This window comes from Nerophis ophidion, linkage group LG21 (genome assembly GCF_033978795.1).
Source record: "Nerophis ophidion isolate RoL-2023_Sa linkage group LG21, RoL_Noph_v1.0, whole genome shotgun sequence".
In the NCBI taxonomy this organism is placed as follows: Eukaryota; Metazoa; Chordata; class Actinopteri; order Syngnathiformes; family Syngnathidae; genus Nerophis; species Nerophis ophidion.
Window position 1 is genome coordinate 16,881,027 of NC_084631.1, and position 19,517 is coordinate 16,900,543.

A 19,517-nucleotide genomic window follows, 5' to 3' on the forward strand; every position below is an offset into this window, starting at 1 on the left:
ATACGTACTTAATTATGACTAATTAAGAGCCATTATGTTACTAATTTGCATGTTTTTAAGCAACTGATTAATGCTGAATATGTGTTCCCATGCTAAAATGTTACCCAAAAATTATTATTCATCAAATTTGCGGAAAAAGACGGAACTTATAAAAACTGATGAGGAATAGGTTTTATATGCTAAAATGAATAAACTCTAATAATAATAATAATTATAATAAACATATAAATAACAATGAAATAATATATATATATGTTTCTTAACTAAACTGTCAATAAAATTAAAGGTCAAATAAAATCACGGCTTTTCGACCCCAGTCATAATTTTTGCGCTTAAGAAATGTCTCTATGACTTTAGCTCCAGAATTCTTCCGTTTGTCTGAGATCGCTTTTGCAGTCACACAAGGTGAAAAAGTGTGTTACAACTGAGTAACGACGCCGCAAATATGGACCACTGCAAAGAAACAGATATTTTATTTCATTTTTTTTTGCAGCCCTCTAGGGACTTGATGTAGCGGACCACTTTAAATAAAGTGGACCACTACATGAAATGCCACGGGCTCACATTTGATAATGTGGCATAGCAGACTACATAAAACAATGTTGCGGGCCACTTTAAATGATATGGCGAACCACACATACGGCATATGACGTGGCGGACCCCTTTAAAAAAAGGGGCAGAGCAGATCTGGCCCGTGCCTTGAGTCCGACCCCTGTTCTTTAAGTAATCTGTGCAGATGTCACAAAGTACCATGCTTGTGCATGTTTAGGCTGTTGCATTAAGAATTTCCCCCAGCCGACCATATTATTGTAGCAACAAACCCCTTTCGAAGGGGTACTGCACTTTTTGGGGAATTTTCGTTCACAATCATTATGAAAAACATGATAATGGATGGATTTTATTTTTAATGGATTCTAAATACTTAATGAATTTGATCAGAAGTCCGCTTACAGTGGAGCCTATTGGAGCCGTTCAATTCTGCCTATAAAGACCTTTAAAAAAGGTCTTTACATCATATACATGACTTAAGTATATATTTAATGTAGTAACAGGCACACCTATAACAACAATTAATATTTACGTATTAAGTTAAAGTTAATGTTAAAGTACCAATGATCGTCACACACACACTAGGTGTGGTGAAATTTGTCCTCTGCATTTGACCCATCACCCTTGATCACCTCCTTGGAAGTGAGGGGAGCAGTGAGCAGCAGCGGTGGCCGCGCTCTGGAATAATTTTTGGTGATTCAACCCCCAATTCCAACCTTTGATGCTGAGTGCCGAGCAGGGAGCGTAATGGGTCCCATGTTTATAGACTTTGGTATGAACTCAGGACATACCAATCTCAGGGCGGACACTTTAACCACAAGGCCACTGAGTAGGTCATTTTGCTTTTTTATTTTCTCCAACACTGATTATTAATCACTGATATCACGATCGGGGGTGCAGCTAGCTGCTAAATTGGTTCTCCCAGAATGCAGAAGGGACAGCTCCGGACGACAGCGTGAGGTAGGAGATTATTTATTTATCATAAATCATAACAAAACCAAAAACAAGCAAAAAGGAAGCAAAGACAAAACTTAGCATGGGAAACACGGGATCTAGAATCAGGAACATCAAAATGTAACGATTGCATACCGCTAACAATGAAGCCTAAGATTGATTGATTGAAACTTTTATTAGTAGATTGCACAGTTCAGTACATATTCTGTACAATTGACCACTAAATGGTAACACCCAAATAAGGTTTTCAACTTGTCGGGGGTCCACAGGGTCCACAGGGTCCACGGGGCCACATCGACTGTGGCGGGCAACGTGAATAAATAGCTCTCTGATTAGTGCTCAACAGCAGATAAACGTGCGGAGCACTAATCAGAGGCAGGTGAAAGCAAATAGCACCCATGGTAACCAAAACAAACACCCAAAGTGCACAAAACAGGAACTAAGGGAGACCAAAACTAACAGAATATAACTAAAAAAAAATATGATCCGGACCATGGATCATGACAACGAAAGCCTTCATGAGAGCCAACAAACATAATAAAACATCACTCACTGTACAAGGTCTGCTGTCATTAGGATGCCGACTGGTCGGATGTTCATTTAGTCCCATTTAGGCGAAGAATGTCTCATAATCCTTGCGAAGAAACGGTCGGTCTGGCCCAGGGGTCACCAACCTTTTTGAAACCAAGAGCTACTTCTTGGGTACTGATTAATGTAAAGGGCTACCAGTTTGATACACACTTAAATAAATTGCCAAAAATAGCCAATTTGTTCAATTTACCTTTAACTCTATGTTATTATTAATAATTAATGCTATTTATCTTTGTGGAAACACTGATCATCTTATTGATTTCTCACAATGAATATATATTTTTGATGACATAGGTTAAAATCCAATCTGCACTTTGTTAGAATATTAAAACAATTGGACCAAGCTATATTTCTAACAAAGACAAATCATTATTTCTTCTAGATTTTCCAGAACAAAAATTTTAAAAGAAATTCAAAAGACTTTGAAATAAGATTTAAATTTGATTCTACAGATTTTCTATATTTGCCAGAATAATTTTTTTAAAGAAATATTTCACAAATATTCTTGGTCGAAAAAACAGAAGCAAAAATGAAGATTTAAATTAAAATGTATTTATTATTCTTTACAATAAAAAAATAAATTTACCTGAACATTGATTTAAATTGTCAGGAAAGAAGAGGAAGGAATTTAAAAGTTAAAAAGGTATATGTGTTTAAAAATCCTAAAATCATTTTTAAGGCTGTATTTTTTTTTCTCTAAAATTGTCCTTCTGAAAGTTATAAGAAGCAAAGTAAAAAAATAAATGAATTTATTTAAATAAGTGAAGACCAAGTCTTTAAAATATTTTCTTGGATTTTCAAATTCTATTTGAGTTTTGTCTCTCTTAGAATTAAAAATGTCGAGCAAAGCGAGACCAGCTTGCTAGTAAATAAATACAATTTAAAAAATATAGGCAGCTCACTGGTAAATGTTGCTATTTGAGCTATTTTTAGAACAGGCCAGCGGGCTACTCATCTGGTCCTTACGGGCTACCTGGTGCCCGCGGGCACCGCGTTGGTGACCCCTGGTCTGGCCAGTTCCAGGTCCCAAATGGCTGTCCACTCGAGAGACCAAGACCACTCGATGTAAAACTTCAACTCACAGGAAGTGATTACGTCGCCGCTATAAATAGTCTGTGTTAGCGCTTATAGTAACAATGTCACTAATACTTGGTTAATATTCAAGTCACAAAATGTAAATGGAATATTGTTGGCGCCTTTTGAATGGTTATTTGTCCCATTTTATGGGCGGAAAAGAGAAGCTCCCTTTGGGTCAGCTTAGATTTTCCATCCATTTTCTATCGCTTGTCCCTTACTATCTCAGCTGCATTCGGGCGGAAGGCGAGGTACATCCTGGACAAGTTGCAGGGCCAACACAGATAGAAAGACAACATTCACACTCACATTCACACATTAGGGACCATTTAGTGTTGCAAATCAACCTATCCCCAGGTGCATGTCTTTGGAAGTGGGAGGAAGCCGGAGTACCGGGAGGGAACCCGCGCAGTCATGAGGAGAACATGCAAACGCCGCACAGAAAGAGCCCTAGTCCGGGATTGAACTCAGGACCTTCGTATTGTGGGGCACATGTACTAGCCCCTGTTCCACCGTACTGCACTTGAATTGTAATTAGGTTTTAGGTATGTTTATTTGATATTTAGAATGCATTAAACCGAAAAAAATCCATCGTAATAATGTGAACTAAAGGCCAAATTACCCCAAAAGTGCAGTTCCCCTTTAAAAATACCAAAAAGGAATGTTGTCCCTTTCCGAAATGATGATATGAAGGAGTGGGATAGGCTCTGCATCAGGCATCATCTCATTTTCTCTGGGTTCCTGGGTTCCTGGGTCACTCGGTCCCTGTGTCCCTGGGTCCCCTGCAGAGGGACGGCTTGCTTGATGGCCAAGTTATGAAGCAACCAACAAGCCGAGATCATTGGCAGACTTTGATCAGTTACACTTGTTCCTACATATAAGTACTATTGGATAATTTACGTATTGCATGTGCATGTCCTTACACACACATTTAATAAATCAGGCTGCTGGCTTGCAGTACTACTCGTGTTTATGTTTCGACAGATGCGAGCAATTGTCTCTTATCTCTCGGATTGTAATGGACTCATTTAATAGTATTTTTACTCTGATTTGTGATGACCCGAACCAGGTCCATTGATCCTCGCCAGACCGCGACGTGTAAGGAAAAGATGTTGGCTGGGCTGTGTGCAAATCTTGAACTAATGTACAACTGACTTGTTTTGAAATGCTCGGATGTTCCAGCTTTTAACAACCCCGATGTTCACGATGATGACACCGTTCCGTAAATCTCGCCCCGTCGTAGGAAACGCCGGGAAGCACTGGCGATTGAGTTCTGAGGCAATCAAAGCGAGGATGGAGCAAGAAAATGTGGTTTCTGTTTTAGCCTGGCTGCTTCTGTTATAGGGGCTTAGTGGCTTTTATGAACCAGTGCGATACTTGATTTGCAACAAAACTGCATTTATAAAACATCTGTGCGCACTTACTAGGAGAAACGTCAAGCGGGATGCCATTTTGAAAGGCAAAGGCTTATTGCATTCTCTCGCTTGAGATAATATAAACTGGACAAATTACCTTTGATTCCAACATGAGCAAAGGCCAATGCAGTGTGCCCATTTGAATAATGAGAATTGTGTTCTAGGATTGTACGGTATACAGGTATTGGTATAGTACCGAGATACTAACGAATTATATTCGCCTCTGAAAAGTACCGGTACCGCCCCTGTCGTCGTCACGTCGTGTCATTGCTGGTTTACGAGGAGACGAGCATGTTCGGCAGCGCACAATCAACGAGTACTTGCAAGCAGACAGTGTGTAGACAGAAAAGGGAGAACAGACACATTTTTGCTTAAAAACTAACAATAAAGGTGAAGTTATAACACTGAAATGCCCACCGGATGAGGCGCTTTAAGACATGGCTAGTGAGCTAGCGGCTAAAGTCCATCTGCAGTGTTTTAGCTACTTCTAAATCACTAATCCCCCCCTCCATGTAACGAGTAGGATTGTACGGTATACCGGTATTGGTATAGTTCCTCAATACTAATAAATCATATTCGTGATATCAATGAATCATATTCGATACTACCGGTACAGGAAATTTCTAAACCACTAATCCTGGTCTCAATGGCGACAAATAAAGTAAGTTTCTTACAAGTAACATCTCTGTAGGACGAGGAATAGCTAAACATGCTTCACTACACACCGTAGCTCATCGGCGTTAAAATATAAACAAACATAATTGGTGGATTTACACCTGACATCCGCTGTAATGATACCAAGTACAGTAGCGTATCTAGTCGATGATACTATGATTACGTTGATATTTTTTGGCATCACCTGTTCTTTCATTTTTTTTTATGTGTTTATAAATTCAGGAAATATGTCCCTGGATACATGAGGACTTAAATTATGACCAATGTATGATCCTGTAACTCCTTGGTATCCGATTGACACCTAAATGTGTGGTATCACCCAAAACTAATGTAAAGTATCATGCAACAGAAGAATAAGTGATTATTACATTTTAAGAGAAGTGTAGATAAAATATGTTAAAAGAGAAAGTAAGCAGATATTAAGAGTAAATGAACAAGTAGATCAATAATAAATTTTCTACCACATGTCCTTTATAATTTTGACAAAATAATAGAATGGAAAATGACACAATATGTTACTGCATACGTCAGCAGCTAAATTAGGAACCTTTTTTTGTTTACTCACTACTAAAAAGTTTTCTTGTATGTTCACTATTTTAAGGACAAACTTGCAATAAGAAACACATGTTTGATGTATCGTAAGATTTTTTTATATAATGCAATTTTTTGTGGACCCATCTATTTGAAATGTACCGAAAAGTACAGAAGAGTATCGAAATAATAATTGGTACCGGTACCAAAATATTGGTATCGGGACAACCCTATTATGTTATTTGCGAGAGTTGTTGCATCCGTCGCTTTGGACCAATTATCTTCTATTACTTCAGGTTCATGGTGTCAAAACGGTGACAAAATCCTCACATGTACAAACCACACTAGCCACGTGGTCAACATTTACCCTGAAACAAAAGGTATAATTACGATGTGCATTTTATACCTTGGATCGGAACACTTTGACTTCTTTTGAAACGGATTCAGACAACATCCTGTTGTGGCACAAAATATTAAATTCGTAGCACTTTGGAGCGTTTAGACTGGCAAAAAAATGTATCCTATCTGTGGCCAGAATTTAATTTTGAATATTCATATAACCTGCCGTGATCCACTTGGATAAATATGTCAAGTTGTCCTTTACTTCAGAGTATAAAGTACAGATTGGCTGATTCACAGAATAATATCTTCCGTGGGTAATGTGAATCATAAATAAACATCATCATTATTATGATTATATTATTATTATTATTATTATTGTTCTGGGGGGCTAAGTACTCCCTTGTGTCTAAAGCCTATAGTGATGCTTGTTTCTAGCTTCAACTGAGAGTCTTTGAATGCACCAAATTTATGTGCAAAATAATGCGAAAGTGAAACTTGTACCCTAATTTTCGAACTATAAGTCGCAGTTTTTTTCATAGTTCGGCCGGGGGTGCGACTTATACTCAGGAGCGACTTATGTGTGAAATTATTAACACAATACCGTAATTTATCAAACAATATTATTTAGCTCATTCACGTAAGAGACTAGACGTATAAGATTTCATCGGATTTAGCAATTAGGAGTGACAGATTGTTTGGTAAACATATAGCATGTTCTATATGTTATAGTTATTTGAATGACTCTTACCATAATATGTTACATTAACATACCAGGCACCTTCTCAGGTGGTTATTTATGCGTCATATAACGCACACTTATTCAGCCTGTTGTTCACTATTCTTTATTTATTTTGAATTGCCTCTTAAATTTCTATTCTTGGTGTTGGGTTTCATCAAATAAATGTCCCCGAAAAATGCGACTTATACTCCAGAGCGACTTATATATGTTTTTTTCCTTCTTTATTATGCATTTTCGTCAAGTGCGACTTATAGTCCGCATCGACTTATACTCCGAAAAATACGGTAAATAACTTTTTCCTATGCTGCCCCAGGTCGATATTTTATATTTTTACCTTTCTTTTATCACTTAATCCTTGTTCCAAATTGTTGGTGCTGTGTGTGAATGCTTAACACCTGTTGTTATTGACTTAGGACTAGCTACTGCACAGTACATCAAGGCCGCGGAACAGAGACACCCTACGGGCTTACACACACACACACACACACACACACACACAGACACACACACAAACACACACGCACGCACACACACAAAAATATACGCCACACATACACACCCCATACCCCCCCAACCCAATGCCCTCGACGCAAATCCCATAGGGGTGAAGAATGGATGGTCAGCGCTTGAGAGCTGCGGCCTACCACCATGAACTTGAACTCCTTCCCCTCTGTTGCTAGATATCTCGAGATGTATGTTGTAATATGTATATGTGCTTTGCTATGGAGGTTTTTTCCTTGGACTCAGTCTGGACCCCTCCTGAGGGTCTAGCCTTACACTGATATTCCCCCCCCCCTCCCAATGTTACCCTTTTCTCACCTTTTTAAGGAGCGTCATAAGAGGCTGATCCGTTGGCGGTCTCGTCTTGTCCCCCTCTTTAACGTATGTCTGGTCTTAGCGGGACTGTGCCGAAAATGAAATTTCGTTGTACTTGTGCAATGGCAATAAAGATCTATCCTATCCTATCCTAAATGTGAACTTTGATGACATAATGACGTCTTAGTGAAGTGTTTGCCGCTCTCTTTGCTTATCTTTGCATATTATAATATGTATTATATGTAATTATTACATATATTTTATATGTTATATTGCTACTACGGTACATTGTTAGTCTACTTTATACCTGCATTATCCGTTGCTTGGATAGTATATTTTATACCATCCATACACTTTCCATCTTTTGTAACTGAGCTACTGTGTGGAACAATTTCCCTTGTGGATCATTAAAGTTTGTCTAAGTCTAAGTTTATCCAGGTGGAATGAACCATTTTTTTTGTTTGCTCATAGAACGTAGTTAGACTTAGACATTCTTAATTCAATTCGAGCAAAGTTGTTATTGAAGCTTCGCTGCTATATGTATAAATATTAACGTTCCTGACGTGGTTACATACTTAAATGACAGAAAAAAACAATCATCAAACTTAACAAAAGCCCAGGGGTTTTACAACATCCCCACTTAGACCTGTACCTCGATGTAAGAAGATTTAGGTACTGTTTCGAAGCCTACACTACATATTCTGCAGCTGTGTCGGGCCGTGCGTTTCTCACCTTGGCCTTCAGTGATGTTCTACTAAGTCCAACTTCACCTCTCAAAATAATTGATGTCACCACATGGACAGGGCTGGAAACACTATACAGAAACCCACTTCTACAATACTGTGCATTGAAACCCCTCAGGGGGGGAAACATTTTCAATTTTTGGGGGTGGGGGCGCACTCAACATTCAATACACTCGCTTCTGCAATTAAAACATACCTTACATAGTACTGACAAAATTAAAATAATTGTATAAAACAAATTAAACATGAAAAAAAAATCAACTCACAATTTGTAGGACCCATTGGATGCCGTATAAGCCAGTGGTACCGCTCGTAGTCGGTTGTTGGTCTTAGTCGGTCGATTCGTGTGAAAGTGGTGGAAAACCATTTCACCGCCGGGATAGCTTCCGTTGTCGGCCAACCTTATCCCACAAAATGTAGTTTCTCTTAAATATCCTTCTTGAAAATGGCCTTGCAAATATATACCTGGCGTGGCGCAGTGGGAGAGTGGCCGTGCGCAACCTGAGGGTCACTGGTTCGAATCCCACCTAGAACCAACCTCGTCACGTCCGTTGTGTCCTGAGCAAGACACTTCACCCTTGCTCCTGATGGGTGCTGGTTGGCGCCTTGCATGGCAGCTCCCTCCATCAGTGTGTGAATGTGTGTGTGAATGGGTAAATGTGGAAGTAGTGTCAAAGCGCTTTGAGTACCTTGAAGGTAGAAAAGCGCTATACAAGTACAACCCAACCATCATTTATATCTACCACCTAATCAACATTTTGCTCTCCTTCCTTTTGGGTTAAAAAATTGAGTACCGGTGATTTTTCTGTGGCTTTCTAGGCCTTATATGGCTCCTGGCCACTTCCTGTTTTTGCAACTTGTGATTGGATACTCACTTGGGACCCCTAAGTGAGTATCCAATCACGGGATGCATACATGTCAGTGAGAAGGCCTTACTGACAACAACTTGTGATCTGATCGGCTATCACAATTGTCTATCAACTGTATGTGCCCGTTCACTGACAGTCCACAGACGCCCGCATTGTTGATTCTGAAGGCTCCGGGCAGATTTGGTACAGCATGGCAACATAAACTAGCTGAATTCTGATTGGATACAAACTCTAATCTAAAAACAACAGCACTAGAATGAGCATAATATGACATGAAGAGAATATAATTACTTTTAGATACATTATATTGCCAAAAGTATTTGGCAACCCATCTAAATGAAGAGAATCAGGTGTCCTAATCACTTAGGCACAGATATTTCCAGCGTGAAACTGTCATAGGATGCCACCTGTGCAACAAATCCAGTCATGGAATGCCCTCGCTCCTAAATATTTCATAGTCAACTGTCGGCTTTATTATAAGAAAAGTGAAGAGTTTAGGAACAACAGCAACTCAGCCACCAGGTGGTAGGCCACATAAACTGACAGAGAGGGCTTCAGCGATTGCTGAAGCGCATAGTGCAAAGACTTTCTGCACAGTAAGTGGCTAGAGAGCTCCAAACTTCATGTGACCTTACAATTAGCCCACGTACAGTCCCCAGAGAGCTTGATGGAGTGGGTTTTCATGGCCGAACAGCTCCATCTAAGCCATACATCACCAAGTCCACTGCAAAGCGTCAGATGTAGTGGTGTATAGCATGTCGCCACTGGACTCCAGAGCAGTCGAGATACGTTCTCTGGATTGATGAATCACACTTTACCATCTGGCAATCTGATGGACGAGTCTGGGTTTGGAGGTTGCCAGGAGAACGGTACATTTCGGACTGCACTATGCTGAGTGTGAAATTTGGTGGAGGAGGAATTATGGTGTGGGGTCGTTTTTCAGGAGTTGGGCTTTGCCCTTTAGTTCCAGTGAAAGGAATAATGAATGCTCCATGATACCAAAACATGTTTGACAATTCCATGCTTCCAACCTTGTGGGAACAGTTTAGAGGGGGCCTCTTCCCATTCCAACATGACTGTGCACCAGTGCACAAAGCAAAGTACATAAAGACATGGATGACATAGTCTGGTGTGGATGAACTTGACTGGCCTGCACAGAGTCCTGACCTGAACCCAATAGAACACCTTTGGGATGACTTAGAACGGAGACTGAGAGCCAGGCCTTCTCAAACAACATCAGTGTGTGACCTCACCAATGTGCTTTTGGAAGAATGGTCGAAAATTCCTCTAAACACACTCGACAACCTTGTGGACAGCCTTCCCAGAAGAGTTGAAGCTTTAATAGCTGCAAAAGTTGGACCCAGATCATATTGAACCCTATGGGTTAGGAATGGGTTGGCACTTCAAGTTCAAATGTGAGTCAGGGCAGGTGGTCAAATAGTTTTGGCAATACAATGTATACATTTTTTTTTTTTTAATCTTTAATTATGATCATGATTTCTGGTTATGTTAGGCCAGTAGAGAAGGCCTTGCTGGCTCTGACGGCACACCACAATTCTGCAGAAATGCTGCAAGTTCTTCTCCCTGCGCTTTGAGACTGCAATGGACGGCTGTCACACATGATTTCTCGATTTTTGTAATTTTAATGGACCATGCAATAAAAGGTCACAGGTGAACTGACCTTGCCTGTAATCCATCTGTTTAGCCGGGATTTATGTATATTCCATTTAATTACCAGAGAGGCCTTTGGAGACCATCCTGGCTTGGCTGTTGCAAATGTCCTTGCTCGGCCTCTTAAAGCAGGTCCAAATACAATACATAGGCAAATTGGTTTATTGGCTCCGTCAAGTTCAATGCAATCCACAGAAAAATGAATATTTCATCATTTTTACTCTCAGTCAAATTCGATTGCGTCAATTATCACGTTTGGATCTCTCGCGGTGATAAGTAGCGGTGTTAACTAGAGAACTTCCTCTGCGGCTGCTGCTGTGTGGTGGGTCCTTCCCTCTACCGTGGCGCTGTTGAAGGTTGGGGCGGCTGTGCGGGTCAGAGGTCGCTCCTTTCCTCACCCCAGCCCGAATAAGTCAAACTGTAATAGTTCCTCAGGGATGTCTCGTCTGGATGAGGCGACAGTGGGTGGGAGCCGGATCTCGTTGATCATTTGACACACGAGACTCGCATTTTAAAAAAAAAGGACAGAGAAGCAATTGTTTTCAGTTCCTTTGCTTATTGTTGTTAGAGGTAGATCAATAGCGCTCATGTTTGTCAGTAATGATGACTAAGATTGATTTCAAGCATAGGCTGGGGGAGAATGCAATATATTCTGTTTAAAGATTTAATTACATCTTTACATTTTTTTGTTTGTGCCAATTAGTTACCAAAAGTACAAACCCCAAAACCAGTGAAGTTGGCACATTGTGTAACTCGTAAATAAAAACAGATTGCAATTATTTGAAAATTACTTTCAACTTATATTCAATTGCATGGACTGCAAAGACAAGATATTTAATGTTTGAATCGGGAAACTTTTTTTTTTTTTTTTTGCAAATAATTGATAACTTAGAAGTTAATGGCGGAAACACATTGTAGAGAAGTTGGCACAGGAGCATTTTTACCATTGTGTTACATGGCCTTTCCTATAAACAGCACTCAGTAAATGTTTGGGAACTGAGGAGACCCATTTTTGAAGCTTTTTAGGTGAAATTATTTCCCATTCTTGCTTGATGTACACCTTAAGTTGTTCAACAGTCCGTTTTTTCTGTTGTGGTATTTTAGGCTTCATAATGCGCCACACAATTTCAATGGGAGACAGGTCTGGACTACAAGCAGGCCAGTCTAGTACTCGTACTCTTTTACTACGAAGCCACACTGGTGTAACGCGTGGCTTGGCATTCTTTTGTTAAAATAAGCAGGAGCGTCCATGATAACGTTGCTTGGATGACAACATATGTTGCTCCAAAACCTGTATGTACCTTTCAGCATTAATGGTGCCTTCACAGATGTGTAAATTACCCCTGCCTTGGGCACCAATACTCCCCCATACCATCACAGATGCTGGCTTTTGAACTTTGCGCCTATATCAATCCGGATGGTTATTTTCCTCTTTGTTCCGGAAGACACAAAGTCCACAGTTTCCAAAAACAAATTTAAATGTAGACTCGTCAGACCACTTTCCACTTTGCATCAGTCCATCTTAGATTAGCTTGGGCCCAACGAAGCCGGCAGCAGTTCTGGGTGTTGTTGATAAATGGCTTTGGCTTTGCATAGTAGAGTTTTAACTTTCACATACAGATGTAGCGACGAACTGTAGTTACTGAAGTGTTCCTGAGCCCATGCGTATATATCTTTTACACACTGATGTCACTTTTTGATGCAGTACTGCCTGAGGAATTGAAGGTCCGTAATATCATTGCTTACGTGCAGTGATTTCTCCATATTATCTGAACCTTTTGATGATATTACGGAACGTAGTCGGTGAAATCCCCAAATTATTTGCAATAGCTGGTTGAGAAATGTTGTTCTTAAACTGTGGACAATTTGCTCGTGCATTTTTTCACAGAATGGTGACCCTCGTGCCATCCTTGTTTGTGAATGACTGAGCATTTCATGCAAGCTGCTTTTTTACCCGTTCATGGCACCCACCATTTCCCAATTAGCCTGTTCACTCGTGGGATGTTCCAAATAAGTGCTTGATGAGCATTCCTCAACTTTGTCAGTCATTTTTGCCATTTGTACCAGCTTTTTTTAAACATTTTGCAGCCATCAAATTCCAAATGAGCTAATATTAGTAAAAAACAAAAACAAAAAAAAAAACGTTTTCCAGTTTGAACATTAACTATCTTGCCTTTGCAGTCTATTTAATTAAATATAATTTGAAAAGGATTTGCAAATCATTTTATTGTTTTTTTATTCACGATTTACTCAACGTGCAAACTTCACTGGTTTTGGGTTTTGTTTGACAACTTTTGGATCGTTTTGTTTGTGTCCTCTCAATTGCTCTGTTGATTGCTAGTCTGAATGTTGCTGGGCCGGGTTTTTATGTATTATTATGGTATTATCGTGTAACACCATATGGTATTTTGTTGGACTGATTGATACAAAAATAAAATAATAAAACACACTCACACAATTACAGTGTTCCACCGAGACCCGTTCGGCAATGTTATTGAACTGATTTGACAAGGCTAAATCTATTGGTGGCATGTTAAAGCTTATGAACTTGGAAAATCCATACATTTCCGCAGCACTGTATAAAGCGCAGGGATCAAAGCGCAGGGGGAAAAAAAAGTACCGACTTAATAAAGTTAAAGTATTAATGATTGTCACACACACACTAGGTGTGGCAAAATTATTCTCTGCATTTGACCCATCACCCTTGATCACCCCCTGGGAGGTGAGGGGAGCAGTGAGTAGCAGCGGTGCACCGCTCAGGAATAATATTTGATTAATTAAACCACCAATTCCAACCCTTGATGCTGAGTGCCAAGCAGGGAGGTAATGGGTCCCATTTTTATAGTCTTTGGTGTGACTCGGCCGGGGTTTGAACTCACGACCTACCAATCTCAGGGCGGACACTCTAACCACATGAACCGGAAATTCCAGTTAATTCAAGGATTTGTGATACTTGGCGCATGCAGTATAGACCAAAACTTTGGACACACTTTCTCATTCACAACACAACTGATGGTCCCAACCCTATTGATAAAACTAAGAAATTCCACTAATCAACACTGATAAGGCACACCTGTGAAGTGAAAACCACTTCCGGTGACTACCTCTGTCATGTCTGGGATCATGTTTTGTTTAAGTTATGTCCTGTTTGGTTTTTGGACTCTTTTTAGTTCCTGCTTTTTCACTCCCTTGTCTTGTTTCCATGGTTACCCATTAGTTTCAGCTGTCTTGTCACGTACCTGATTTGTTTTGACTCACGCACCTGTTCAATCACCACAGTATTATTCAAGCCACAGTTGCCAGGTAGTCAGTCTGGCGACATCACCCTCGATTACCCTCTACGAACCCTTGCTCAATGCCGATGATCCAAGACCAAATCTTGTTCAAAGTTTTTTTTTTTGTTATTCATGCCATAGTGCTATTTTTTTGTTTTCATAGTCAAATTTTTATACCTCCTCTGTGAGCGCTTTTCGTCAGTTCCTTTTTTTTTTTAAATAAAATTAAAATGTCATTAACTTCACGTCGTGTCCGGTCAAATCGCTTTGCACCACGGGAAAACAAACCTCACCAAAGTCCACGTCATGACAACCTCGTGAAGCCCATCGAGAGAATGGCAAGAGTGTGCAAAGCGGTAATCAGTTCCAAGAGTGGCTATTTTGAAGAAACTAGAATACAAAACATGTTGTCTGTAATTTTACCTTGTTTTGTGAAGTAATAACTCCACATGTGTTCATTCATAGTGTTGATGCCTTCAGTGACAATCTACAATGTAAATAGTCATGAAAACAAAGCATCGAATGAGAAGGTGAGTCCAAACATTTGGCCTGTACTATATTTTGTAACTACCCTGGCTTCCGCCTGATTGTACCTGAGATAGGCACCAGCGCCCCCCGCGGCCCCAAAGGGAATAAGCGGTAGAAATGGATGGATGGATGTACTTTGTAACTCGACAGACTCTTGTGGAAATTGGGTCCATAGTTTTTTATCAAACTGTGCTAACTGTACTGGTCCTGTTAACACTATAGTGCAGGGGTCACCAACGCAGTGCCCGTGGGCACCAGGTAGCCCGTAAGGACTAGATGAGTAGCCTGCTGGCCTGTTCTAAAAATAGTTCAAATAGCAGCACTTATCAGTGAGTTGTCTCTATTTTTTGAATTGTATTTATTTACTAACGAGCTGGTCTCGCTTTGCTCGACATTTTTAATTCCAAGAGAGACAAAACTCAGATAGAATTTGAAAATCCAAGCAAATATTTTGAAGACTTGGTCTTCACTTGTAAATAAATTCATTTATTTTTTTTACTTTGCTTCTTATAACTTTCAGAAAGACAATTTTAGAGAAAAAATACAACCTTAAAAAGGATTTTAGGATTTTTAAACACATATACCTTTTAACCTTTTAAATTCCTTCCTCTTCTTTCCTGACAATTTAAATCAATGTTCAAGTATTTTGTTTTTTTATTGTAAAGAATAATAAACACATTTAAATTCATTTCTTTGTTTTAGCGTCTGTTTTTTTCGACAAAAAATGTTTGTGAAATATTTTTTCAAACTTATTATGATTAAAATAAAATTAAAATATTCTGGCAAATCTACAAAATCTGTACAATCAAATTTAAATCTTATTTCAAAGTCTTTTGAATTTATTTTAAAATTTTTGTTCTGGAAAATCTAGAAGAAATAATGATTTGTCTTTGTTAGAAATTTAACTTGGTCCAATTTGTTATATATTGTTATAGATTGGAGTTTAACCTATTCAAAACATGTCATCAAAATTATAAAATTAATCTTAATCAGGAAAATTTACTAATGATGTTCCAATAATTATTTTTTTAATTTTTTCAAAAAGATTCAAATTAGCTAGTTTTTCTTTGAATTTTTTTCGGTTGAATTTTTAATTTTAAAGAGTCAAAATTGAAGATAAACTATGTTTCAAGATTAGATTTATTTATTTAAGCTAAATTGAGCAAATTGGCTATTTCTGACAATTTTTTAAAGTGTGTATCAAACTGGTAGCCCTTCGCATTAATCAGTACCCAAGAAGTAGCTCTTGGTTTCAAAAAGGTTGGTGACCCCTGCTCTAGTGTTTCGCATAGCCTCCTATTAGGGCATCGTCGTCTTAATTTGGATTTAATGGAGTTTCAAAGGTTTGTGTCGATGAACCTCAGCGACCAGTGACGCACCAAAACCGTAAGCCTGCAATATTACCAAAACTACTTTAAATAACAGTTCCTGATTAATCATATGTGAGTTGCCAAGGCATGATTACTTAATGTGCTAGTTGATAAAGACAGGCTTTACAAACTGCAACCACGCTGTCCCAGAACAGTCTCTGCAGCCACCACTTGCCAAGGAGAGTAAAAACAATGACGTTTTTAATCACAGCTGATAAAGCACTCTATATTTACCACAATATATTGACATGAGATGGTCACCGACGTAAGAAATTGAACGTAATGTGGGCTTATTTTCCTAATAACATGCTGACTCATGTCTCGGGCTAGCCATTTCATTTTTTCTCAACACTTATAAACTCCCCCCCCCCGGCAATCGCCCATGGACAACTTTTCCATATGCGTTTCCCAATATTGCAGTGCAAACAGATATTTTTGATGTGGCTAGATGAAGCAATTTGTTTGAACAGTGTATTCATTACCCGGAGCTCATTAGAGTGCAATGAGCCGCACACTGCCATTAAAAGTAATTGACCACAGCTTTGGAACACTCTTCAAAAACTTTTTTTTTGCGAGCTAAATAATTTATTTGTTTTACAGTTTATTGCTATCTCATTGAATTAGCGTTATTCAACATGTTTTACTGCTTCTTTGTTTGAAGGAAGTATGACTTTTTATGCTGAGACCTAAATCAGAATATTTTGTGTGTAACTCCATCACACAAGCATAATACTTTGTATATCCTGACAAAACTTTAGAACTGCATGTTATATAGTCAAGTCCAACTGGTGCCAGAAGGATTGGTCATTTAAAATTGGTCAAACAGCTGGTTAAGAATAGTCCTCTGCGATGAACCATCCATTGTACCGTATTTTTCGGATTATAAATCGCTCTGGAGTATAAATCGCACCGGCCAAAACTGCAACAAAACAATACACAATAATGCCATTATAATACCATTCCAATTCCACAACCTGCAACATTCAGAATAACAATCAACAGAGCAATTGAGAGGACACACAAACATGACACAAAACAATCCAAAATAGTCAAACAAAAGTGAATAATATCAACAACAGTATCAATACAACCCTATTTTTTGGAGTATAAACCGCTCCGGAGTATAAGTCCCACCTGCCGAAAATGCATAATAAAGAAGGAAAACAAAACATATATAAGTCGCACTGGAGTATAAATCGCATTTTGGGGGGAAATTTATTTGATAAAATCCAACAGCAGGAATAGACATTTGAAAGGCAATTTAAAATAAATAAAGAATAGTGAACAACAGGCTGAATAAGTGTACGTTATATGACGCATAAATAACCAACTGAGAAGGTGCCTGGTATGTTAACGTAACATATTATGGTAAGAGTCAATCAAATAACTATAAAATATAGAAAATGCTATATGTTTACCAAACAATCTGTCACTCCTAATCGATAAATCCGATTAAATCTTCTTCCTCGATGTCGCTTCTAAACAACTCTGCCAACGCCAAAGGTATGCGCCGCTTCCTCTTGTCGTTTTCTGCTGCATATTTCACTACGTCCAGCTTGTAATCTGCAATTTTTGTTCATCCCTTCTCACTTTTTATAAGTTACCGCCAACGGCAGTAGCATATAGCATATATCAGTTAAAATTCCACGACCCACAATGTGTCATGCCTGTTAATCTGGTTTTATGTTTGATCATGTTTTGTTTTGTTTTCTGGACTCTTTTTGCGTTTGCACTTCCTTGTTTTCTTGGTCACCAAAGCTACTCATTAGTTTCCACCTGGTTCCCCAAGTCACGCCCCGATCCTCAGCCTCTCACACCTGTTTCTAGTTAACACGGCCACTATTTATGTCACTTGCTTTCTGTTCATCATTCTGGGTACTGCCTTATGCCTTCATGCCTGCATTTTGCGTACAAACCTTCATGCCTTGCAGCGCTGTTAACCATTTGGACCACGTGAGATCTTTGTATTTTCTGCCTCAGTGCAAGTTTTTTGTTTATGGAATATCTTTGATAGCATCTTTTATTTATTTATAGATAGTCATGCCATCGTGCTGTTGTTGTTGAAATTTTAGTATAAATTATTAGCCGCTACCGAGCGCATCCTTTGTTTTGCCTTTTTTTTTGTATTACAGTGTATTAATAAAAAATATGTACTCACATCCATGCCTGACTCGTCCCACATTATCTCTGCATCGAGGCAGCAAAAACAATCCTAGTCCCGGCATGACACAATGCACTTCTGCCATGACCCTCCCCGGTTGACGTGTGTGTGACGATTGCTGACATTTTCTTCATCTCTTCCGCGAATGAGATAAATAATATTATTTGATATTTTACGGTAATGTGTTAATAATTTCACACGTAAGTCGCTCGGAGTAAATGTCTCAGCCCCGGCCAAACTATGAAAAAAACTGCGACTTATAGTCCGAAAAATACGGTATGTTCCAGGTCTATTCAAGAAGACAGTGCATACTTACAGTGCTTTAAAGTGCATATACAAGGTCAAATGTATATATCAATGTGCTAAGACTGTTTTTTTAGGAACAAATTGCAGATATTTCTAATGGAATCATCTCATCTATAACAGTACTTCTCAAGAACTAGGGTGTCACGAGACACGGACATCCATCCATCTATTTTCTAACGCTTGTCCCTTTTGGGGTCACGGGAGGTCGCTGGAGCCTATCTCAGCTGCATTTGGACGGAAGGCGGGGTACACCCTAGACAAGTCGCCACCTCATCACAGGGCCAACACAGATAGACAGAAAACAATCACACTCACATTCACACACTAGGGCCAATTTAGTGTTGCCGATCAACCTATCCCCAGGTGCATGTCTTTGGAGGTGGGAGGAAGCCGGAGTACCCGGAGGGAACCCACGTAGTCACGATTAGAAAATGCAAACTCCACACAGAAAGATCCCGAGCCCGGGATTGAACCCAGGACTGCTCAGGACATTCGTATTGTGAAGCAGATGCACTAACCCCTCTTCCACCGTGCTGCCGTGACACAGAATGATTTTCAGTATTAGTGTTTTTAGTCATGTTTGAACAATAAACAAACTTCCCCGCTAGGTGGCAGCAGTGCTCAAACTAATCAACAGGCTACCTTTTCAATTGTGTAGAACGTATTCAGAATGCTGGTTCTAGCAACTTAGACAGAGGTTTTTACAAAACCAGTGAAGTTGACACGTTTAAATCGTAAATAAAAAACAGAATACAATGATTTGCAAATCCTTTTCAACCTATACTCAAGTGAATAGACTGCAAAAACAACATACTTAACATTTCAACTGGTAAATGTTATTTTTTTGAAAATATTAAAGCTATTTTCCGATTCGATGCCTGTAACATGTTTGAAAAAAGCTGGCACAA

General features: G+C 39.2%; 1 protein-coding gene across 1 annotated transcript in view; it reads left to right on the forward strand.

Annotated features, from left to right (window-relative positions):
• angpt1 (angiopoietin 1) overlaps positions 1–19,517 on the forward strand; it is a 277,757-nt gene that overhangs the window by 135,454 nt on the left and 122,786 nt on the right. The window lies entirely within an intron of this gene.